Raw genomic sequence first — 10,986 nt, 5'->3', positions numbered from 1 at the left:
GAAGAGTGCACATTACTGGGGAGCAGAGTGCACATTACTGGGGGGGGCAGAGGGCACATTACTGGGGGGCAGAGGGCACATCACTGAGGGGCAGAGGGCACATTACTGGGGGGGGCAGAGGGCACATCACTGGGAGCAAGAGGCACATTACTGGGGGGGCAGAGGGCACATTACTGGGGGGGGGAGGGGGTAGATGGCACATTACTGGGGGGGCAGAGTGCAGATTACTGAGGAGCAGAGTTCACATTACTGGGGAACAGAGGGCACATTACTGGGGGGCAGAGGGCACATTACTAGGAGGGCAGACTGCACATTACTGGGAGGCAGAGGGCACATTACTGGGGGGGGGGCAGAGGGCACATTACTGGGAGGGGCAGAGGGCACATTACTTGGGGGGGGGTAGATGGCTCTTTACGCGGGGGTAGAGTGCACATTACTGGGGGGCAGAGAGCACATTACTGGGGGGCAGAGAGCACAGTACTGGGGGGACAGAGGACACATTACTGGGGGGGGGGCGCAGAGTGCACATTACTGGGGGGGCAGAGGGCACATTACTGGGGGGACAGAGTGCACATTACTGGGGAGCAGAGTGCACATTACTGGGGGGCATAGTGCACATTACTGACATTACTGAGGAGCAGAGTTCACATTATTGGGGGGGGGGCAGAGTGCACATTACTGGGGAGGAAGAGAGCACATTACCGGGGGGGGGGGGGGGGCAGAGTGCACATTACTGGAAGGCAGAGGGCACATTACTGGGGAGCAGAGAGCACATTACTGGGAGGCAGAGAGCACATTACTGGGGGAACAGAGGACACATTACTGGGGAAGTAGATGGCAAATTTCTGGGGGGCAGAGTGCACATTACTTGGGAGCAGAGTGCACATTACTTGGGAGCAGAGTGCACATTACTGGGCAGCAGAGTGCACATTACTGGAGGGCAGAGTGCACATTACTGGGGAGCAGAGTGCACATTACTGGGGAGCAGAGTGCACATTACTGGGAAGGAAGAGTGCACATTACTGGGGAGCAGAGGGCACATTAATGGAGGGCAGAGTGCACATTACTGGGGAGCAGAGTGCACATTACTGGGGGGCAGAGGGCACATTACTGGGGGGCAGAGGGCACATCACTGGGGGGCAGAGGGCACATTACTGGGGGAGGCAGAGGGCACATCACTGGGAGCCAGAGGCACATTACTGGGGGGGCAGAGGGCACATTACTGGGGGGGGGGGGTAGATGGCACATTACTGGGGGGGCAGAGTGCACATTACTGGGGAGCAGAGTGCACATTACTGGGGAGCAGAGTGCACATTACGGGGGGGGGGCAGAGTGCACATTACTGGGGAGCAGAGTGCACATTACTGGAAGGCAGAGGGCACATTACTGGGGAGCAGAGTGCACATTACTGGGGAGCAGAGTGCACATTACTGAGGAGCAGAGGGCACATTACTGGGGAGCAGAGTGCACATTACTGAGGAGCAGAGTGCACATTACTGGGGGGCGGAATGCACATTACTGGGGAGCAGAGTGCACATTACTGGGGGGGCAGAGGGCACATTACTGGGGGGGTAGATGGCACATTACTGGGGGGGGCAGAGTGCAGATTACTGGGGAGCAGAGAGCACATTACTGGGGAGCAGAGAGCACATTACTGGGAGGCAGAGTGCACATTACTGGGGGGGCAGAGTGCAGATTACTGGGGAGCAGAGAGCACATTACTGGGGAGCAGAGAGCACATTACTGGGAGGCAGAGAGCACATTACTGGGGGGGCAGAGGACACATTACGGGGGAAGTAGATGGCAAATTTCTGGGGGGCAGAGTGCACATTACTTGGGAGCAGAGTGCACATTACTTGGGAGCAGAGTGCACATTACTGGGCAGCAGAGTGCACATTACTGGAGGGCAGAGTGCACATTACTGGGGAGCAGAGTGCACATTACTTGAGGGGAGAGTGCACATTACTGGGGAGCAGAGTGCACATTACTGGGGGGGGGAGAGTGCACATTACTGGGGAGCAGAGGGCACATTACTGGAGGGTAGAGTGCACATTACTGGGGAGCAGAGTGCACATTACTGGGGAGCAGAGTGCACATTACTGGGGGGGCAGAGGGCACATTACTGGGGGGCAGAGGGCACATCACTGGGGGGCAGAGGGCACATTACTGGGGGGGGGCAGAGGGCACATCACTGGGAGCCAGAGGCACATTACTGGGGGGGCAGAGGGCACATTACTGGGGGGGGGGGTAGATGGCACATTACTGGGGGGGCAGAGTGCAGATTACTGAGGAGCAGAGTTCACATTACTGGGGAACAGAGGGCACATTACTGGGGGGGCAGAGGGCACATTACTAGGAGGGCAGACTGCACATTACTGGGAGGCAGAGGGCACATTACTGGGGGGGGGGCAGAGGGCACATTACTGGGAGGGGCAGAGGGCACATTACTGGGGGGGGGTAGATGGCTCTTTACGGGGGGGTAGAGTGCACATTACTGGGGGGCAGAGAGCACATTACTGGGGGGCAGAGAGCACAGTACTGGGGGGACAGAGGACACATTACTGGGGGGGCAGAGTGCACATTACTGGGGGGGCAGAGGGCACATTACTGGGGGGACAGAGTGCACATTACTGGGGAGCAGAGTGCACATTACTGGGGGGCATAGTGCACATTACTGGGGGGCATAGTGCACATTACTGAGGAGCAGAGTTCACATTATTGGGGGGGGGCAGAGTGCACATTACTGGGGAGGCAGAGAGCACATTACCGGGGGGGGGGGCAGAGTGCACATTACTGGAAGGCAGAGGGCACATTACTGGGGAGCAGAGTGCACATTACTGGGGAGCAGAGTGCACATTACTGAGGAGCAGAGTGAACATTACTGGGGGGCAGAGTGCACATTACTGAGGAGCAGAGTGCACATTACTGGGGGGCAGAGTGCACATTACTGGGGAGCAGAGGGCACATTACTGGGGGGGCAGAGGGCACATTACTGGGGGGCAGAGTGCACATTACTGAGGAGCAGAGGGCACATTACTGGGGGGGCAGAGGGCACATTACTGGGGGGGTAGATGGCACATTACTGTGGGGGCAGAGTGCAGATTACTGGGGAGCAGAGAGCACATTACTGGGGAGTAGAGAGCACATTACTGGGAGGCAGAGAGCACATTACTGGGGGGGGACAGAGGACACATTACTGGGGAAGTAGATGGCAAATTTCTGGGGGGCAGAGTGCACATTACTTGGGAGCAGAGTGCACATTACTTGGGAGCAGAGTGCACATTACTGGGCAGCAGAGTGCACATTACTGGAGGGCAGAGTGCACATTACTGGGGAGCAGAGTGCACATTACTGGGGAGCAGAGTGCACATTACTTGGGAGCAGAGTGCACATTACTGGGCAGCAGAGTGCACATTACTGGAGGGCAGAGTGCACATTACTTGAGGGCAGAGTGCACATTACTGGGGAGCAGAGGGCACATTACTGGAGGGCAGAGTGCACATTACTGGGGAGCAGAGTGCACATTACTGGGGGGCAGAGGGCACATTACTGGGGGGCAGAGGGCACATCACTGGGGGGCAGAGGGCACATTACTGGGGGGGGGCAGAGGGCACATCACTGGGAGCCAGAGGCACATTACTGGGGGGGGGGGCAGAGGGCACATTACTGGGGAGGGGGGGTAGATGGCACATTACTGGGGGGGCAGAGTGCAGATTACTGGGGAGCAGAGTGCACATTACTGGGGAGCAGAGTGCACATTACTGGGGGGGCAGAGGGCACATTACTGGAAGGCAGAGGGCACATTACTGGGGGACAGAGGGCACATTACTGGGGGGGTAGATGGCACATTACTGTGGGGGCAGAGTGCAGATTACTGGGGAGCAGAGAGCACATTACTGGGGAGTAGAGAGCACATTACTGGGAGGCAGAGAGCACATTACTGGGGGGGGGGACAGAGGACACATTACTGGGGAAGTAGATGGCAAATTTCTGGGGGGCAGAGTGCACATTACTTGGGAGCAGAGTGCACATTACTTGGGAGCAGAGTGCACATTACTGGGCAGCAGAGTGCACATTACTGGAGGGCAGAGTGCACATTACTGGGGAGCAGAGTGCACATTACTGGGGAGCAGAGTGCACATTACTTGGGAGCAGAGTGCACATTACTGGGCAGCAGAGTGCACATTACTGGAGGGCAGAGTGCACATTACTTGAGGGCAGAGTGCACATTACTGGGGAGCAGAGGGCACATTACTGGAGGGCAGAGTGCACATTACTGGGGAGCAGAGTGCACATTACTGGGGGGCAGAGGGCACATTACTGGGGGGCAGAGGGCACATCACTGGGGGGCAGAGGGCACATTACTGGGGGGGGGCAGAGGGCACATCACTGGGAGCCAGAGGCACATTACTGGGGGGGCAGAGGGCACATTACTGGGGAGGGGGGGTAGATGGCACATTACTGGGGGGGCAGAGTGCAGATTACTGGGGAGCAGAGTGCACATTACTGGGGAGCAGAGTGCACATTACTGGGGGGGCAGAGGGCACATTCCTGGAAGGCAGAGGGCACATTACTGGGGGACAGAGGGCACATTACTGGGGGGGTAGATGGCACATTACTGGGGGGGCAGAGTGCAGATTACTGGGGAGCAGAGAGCACATTACTGGAGAGCAGAGAGCACATTACTGGGAGGCAGAGAGCACATTACTGGGGGGACAGAGGACACATTACTGGGGAAGTAGATGGCAAATTTCTGGGGGGCAGAGTGCACATTACTTGGGAGCAGAGTGTACATTACTTGGCAGCAGAGTGCACATTACTGGAGGGCAGAGTGCACATTACTGGGGAGCAGAGTGCACATTACTTGAGGGGAGAGTGCACATTACTGGGGAGCAGAGTGCACATTACTGGGGGGAAGAGTGCACATTACTGGGGAGCAGAGGGCACATTACTGGAGGGCAGAGTGCACATTACTGGGGAGCAGAGTGCACATTACTGGGGAGCAGAGTGCACATTACTGGGGGGGCAGAGGGCACATTACTGGGGGGCAGAGGGCACATCACTGGGGGGCAGAGGGCACATTACTGGGGGGGGGCAGAGGGCACATCACTGGGAGCCAGAGGCACATTACTGGGGGGGCAGAGGGCACATTACTGGGGGGAGGGGGTAGATGGCACATTACTGGGGGGGCAGAGTGCAGATTACTGAGGAGCAGAGTTCACATTACTGGGGAACAGAGTGCACATTACTGGAGGGCAGAAAGCACATTCCTGGGGGGACAGAGGACACATTACTGGGGGGGAGAAGGGGGGGGGTAGATTGCACATTACTGGGGGGGCAGAGTGCACATTACTGGGGAGCAGAGTGCACCTTCCAGGGGGGACAGAGGACACATTACTGGGGGGGAGAAGGGGGGGGGGTAGATTGCACATTACTGGGGGGGCAGAGTGCACATTACTGGGGAGCAGAGTGCACCTTCCAGGGGGGACAGAGGACACATTACTGGGGGGGGGGGGAGATGGCACATTACTAGGAGGGCGGACTGCACATTACTGGGAGGCAGAGTGCACATTACTGGGGGGCAGATGGCACATTACTGGGGAGCAGAGTTCACATTACTGGGGAACAGAGTGCACATTACTGGGGGGCAGATGGCACATTACTGGGGAGCAGAGTTCACATTACTGGGGAACAGAGTGCACATTACTGGAGGGCAGAGAGCACATTCCTGGGGGGACAGAGGATACATTACTAGGGGGGGGGAGGTAGATGGCACATTACTGGGGGGGCAGAGTGCAGATTACTGGGGAGCAGAGTGCACATTCCAGGGGGGACAGAGGACACATTACTGGGGGGGGGCAGAGTGAAGATTACTGGGGAGCAGAGTGCACATTACTGGAAGGCAGAGGTGCACAGCTCGTCATATCACGCTGGTGCGTGCCTCGTTATATCACACAGGTGCACAGCTCATTATATCACACAGGTGCACGGCTCGTCATATCACACAGGTGCACGGCTCGTTATATCACACAGGTGCACGGCTCGTTATATCACACAGGTGCGCGGCTCGTTATATCACACAGGTGCACGGCTCATTATATCACACAGGTGCACGGCTCGTCATATCACACAGGTGCACGGCTCGTCATATCACACAGGTGCACGGCTCGTTATATCACACAGGTGCGCGGCTCGTTATATCACACAGGTGCGCGGCTCGTTATATCACACAGGTGCCCGACTCATAATATATCACACAGGAGCGTGACTCCTTATATCACACAGGTGCACAGCTCGTTATATCACACAGACGCACGGCTCATTATATCACACAGGCGCACACCTCGTTATATCACACAGGCGCACGGCTCATTATATCACACAGGTGCACGCCTCGTTATATCACACAGGTGCACAGCTCATTATATATCACACAGGTGCCCGGCTCATTATATATCACACAGGTGCACGGCTCGTTATATATCACACAGGTGCATGGCTCGTTATATCACACAGGTGCCCGGCTCATTATATATCACACAGGTGCACGGCTCGTTATATCACACAGGTGCACGGCTCGTTATATCACACAGGTGCATGCCTCGTTATATCACACAGGTGCACGGCTCATTATATATCACACAGGTGCGCGGCACGTTATATCACACAGGTGCGCGGCACGTTATATCACACAGGTGCACAGCTCATTATATCACACAGGTGCACGGCTCGTCATATCACACAGGTGCACGGCTCGTTATATCACACAGGTGCACGGCTCGTTATATCACACAGGTGCGCGGCTCTTTATATCACACAGGTGCCCGACTCATAATATATCACACAGGTGCACAGCTCGTTATATATCACACAGGTGCCCGGCTCATTACATATCACACAGGTGCACGGCTCGTTATATATCACACAGGTGCACGGCTCGTTATATATCACACAGGTGCACGGCTCGTTATATATCACACAGGTGCACAGCTCGTTATATATCACACAGGTGCACGGCTCGTTATATATCACACAGGTGCACGGCTTGTTATATCACACAGGTGCGTGCCTCGTTATATCACACAGGTGCACGGCTCATTATATATCACACAGGTGCGCGGCACGTTATATCACACAGGTGCACGGCTCGTTATATATCACACAGGTGCGCGGCTCGTTATATCACACAGGTGCGCGGCTCGTTATATCACACAGGTGCACAGCTCATTATATATCACACAGGTGCGCGGCTCGTTATATCACACAGGTGCACGGCTCGTTTTATCACACAGGTGCACTGCTCGTTATATCACACAGGTGCACGGCTCGTTATATCACACAGGTGCACAGCTCGTTATATCACACAGGTGCACAGCTCGTTATATCACACAGGTGTGTAACTCCTTATATCACACAGGTGCGCGGCTTGTTATATCACAGAGGTGCACGGCTCATTATATCACACAGGTGTACGGCTCATTATATCACACAGGTGCACGGCTCGTTATATCACACAGGTGCACCGCTCGTTATATCACACAGGTGCACCGCTCGTTATATCACACAGGTGCACGGCTCATTATATCACACAGGTGCACGGCTCGTTATATCACACAGGTGCACGGCTCGTTATATCACACAGGTGCGCGGCTCGTTATATCACACAGGTGCCCGACTCATAATATATCACACAGGTGCACAGCTCGTTATATATCACACAGGTGCCCGGCTCATTATATATCACACAGGTGCACGGCTCGTTATATATCACACAGGTGCACGGCTCATTATATATATCACACAGGTGCACAGCTCGTTATATATCACACAGGTGCACGGCTCGTTATATATCACACAGGTGCACGGCTCGTTATATCACACAGGTGCGTGCCTCGTTATATCACACAGGTGCACGGCTCATTATATATCACACAGGTGCGCGGCACGTTATATCACACAGGTGCGCGGCTCGTTATATCACACAGGTGCACAGCTCATTATATATCACACAGGTGCGCGGCTCGTTATATCACACAGGTGCACAGCTCATTATATATCACACAGGTGCGCGGCTCGTTATATCACACAGGTGCACGGCTCGTTTTATCACACAGGTGCACTGCTCGTTATATCACACAGGTGCACGACTCGTTATATCACACAGACGCACGGCTCATTATATCACACAGGCGCACACCTCGTTATATCACACAGGCGCACGGCTCATTATATCACACAGGTGCACGCCTCGTTATATCACACAGGTGCACAGCTCGTTATATATCACATAGGTGCCCGGCTCATTATATATCACACAGGTGCACGGCTCGTTATATATCACACAGGTGCATGGCTCGTTATATCACACAGGTGCCCGGCTCATTATATATCACACAGGTGCACGGCTCGTTATATCACACAGGTGCACGGCTCGTTATATCACACAGGTGCGTGCCTCGTTATATCACACAGGTGCACTGCTCGTTATATATCACATAGGTGCCCGGCTCATTATATATCACACAGGTGCACGGCTCGTTATATATCACACAGGTGCATGGCTCGTTATATCACACAGGTGCCCGGCTCATTATATATCACACAGGTGCACGGCTCGTTATATCACACAGGTGCACGGCTCGTTATATCACACAGGTGCGTGCCTCGTTATATCACACAGGTGCACGGCTCATTATATATCACACAGGTGTGCGGCACGTTATATCACACAGGTGCGCGGCAAGTTATATCACACAGGTGCACAGCTCATTATATCACACAGGTGCACGGCTCGTCATATCACACAGATGCACGGCTCGTTATATCACACAGGTGCGCGGCTCGTTATATCACACAGGTGCCAGACTCATAATATATCACACAGGTGCACAGCTCGTTATATATCACACAGGTGCCCGGCTCATTACATATCACACAGGTGCACGGCTCGTTATATATCACACAGGTGCACGGCTCATTATATATATCACACAGGTGCACAGCTCGTTATATATCACACAGGTGCACGGCTCGTTATATATCACACAGGTGCACGGCTTGTTATATCACACAGGTGCGTGCCTCGTTATATCACACAGGTGCACGGCTCATTATATATCACACAGGTGCGCGGCACGTTATATCACACAGGTGCACGGCTCGTTATATATCACACAGGTGCGCGGCTCGTTATATCACACAGGTGCGCGGCTCGTTATATCACACAGGTGCACAGCTCATTATATATCACACAGGTGCGCGGCTCGTTATATCACACAGGTGCACGGCTCGTTTTATCACACAGGTGCACTGCTCGTTATATCACACAGGTGCACGGCTCGTTATATCACACAGGTGCACAGCTCGTTATATCACAAAGGTGCACAGCTCGTTATATCACACAGGTGTGTAACTCCTTATATCACAAAGGTGCGCGGCTCGTTATATCACACAGGTGCACCGCTCGTTATATCACACAGGTGCACGGCTCATTATATCACACAGGTGTACGGCTCATTATATCACACAGGTGCACGGCTCGTTATATCACACAGGTGCACCGCTCGTTATATCACACAGGTGCACCGCTCGTTATATCACACAGGTGCACGGCTCATTATATCACACAGGTGCACTGCTCATTATATCACACAGGTGCACAGCTCGTTATATCACACAGGTGCACGGCTCAATATATCACACAGGTGCACTGCTCATTATATCACACAGGTGCACAGCTCGTTATATCACACAGGTGCACGGCCCGTTATATATCACACAGGTGCGCGGCTCGTTATATCACACAGGTGCACGGCTCATTATATCACACAGGTGCACTGCTCATTATATCACACAGGTGCACAGCTCGTTATATCACACAGGTGCACGGCCCGTTATATATCACACAGGTGCGCGGCTCGTTATATCACACAGGTGCACGGCTCGTTATATCACACAGGTGCACGGCTCATTATATCACACAGGTGCACGGCTCGTTATATTACACAGGTGGGAATTTGTATAATTTTACATTAAACAAACATCAATATTGATTGGACAAAATGGGAACACCCCTTTAAATCTGATATGTCCTTTAAGCCCTCACAGTATGCAGAAGGTGCATAACTCACACCACTAATATTATTATGAAAACCCATATAAATGCCAAGCTTCACTAGCACTCTGGGATTATAGTACTGAATCAGGAGGCTCAGGATGAACAGTGTCCAGAGGTGTTTCCCATGGTGCAAAGAATTGGATGATTAAATATTTTTGTATCTCAAATGTTGTAAAAATCCACAGTGATATCACCGAGAATGTAGGAAAGGAGCGTAATAAAGCGTCGCAATAACTGCAGATTATAATGTGTGATCACATTCCGGCTCTTGTCACCACGACGGTTGTCATGATTGCAGCAAGTTTCATTGTTTTGGCATCACGGTGTGGAGGATTGCAGGATTCCACACCTGCAGTGATGGCGGCAGGGTACGGTACAGTCCGGATTCTTTGGATAACGCAACAATTCAACTTTAGAACATCAACCAAGAGTCACGGTAAGATGCGGGATGAGGCTGCGGCCACACGCGGCGTCTGTGCTGCACTTCCATATAAACGCATGCGATCAGTAACCAGTAACCTGGTGTTCTGCATTCACGCTGAACCAAACCCTGGGTGCTGGTTACTGATCCCACGCGTTTACAAGGAAAACTTAATACAGATACCAAGTGTGACTGCACCCTAAAGAATAGGTCACATGCCGACTTTGCATAAGATTTTTTTTCAGAAATATAAGTTGGTAAAACAACGAGTTCTGAAAAAAAAGATGTTTATATATAAGAAAAAAAAACAGAAAAGATAATAATAAAATACAAAAAATAGGGAAATGAAGAAATAACAGCAGCAGCAGTCCCAGCATACTGCCTCAGCATGCTATTACTCTTGGGGAACTACAAGTCTCAGAATGGAAAGCATAACATACAGTAACAC

General features: G+C 53.0%; 1 protein-coding gene across 1 annotated transcript in view; it reads left to right on the top strand.

The window, feature by feature from the left end:
- Positions 1 to 10,986, top strand: part of RPS18 (ribosomal protein S18) — a 148,605-nt gene that overhangs the window by 74,315 nt on the left and 63,304 nt on the right. The window lies entirely within an intron of this gene.

Source organism: Engystomops pustulosus, chromosome 9 (genome assembly GCF_040894005.1).
Source record: "Engystomops pustulosus chromosome 9, aEngPut4.maternal, whole genome shotgun sequence".
Taxonomy (NCBI): Eukaryota; Metazoa; Chordata; class Amphibia; order Anura; family Leptodactylidae; genus Engystomops; species Engystomops pustulosus.
The sequence above is the reverse complement of the archived record's forward strand: the minus strand, read 5'-3'. Positions and strand labels throughout refer to the sequence as shown.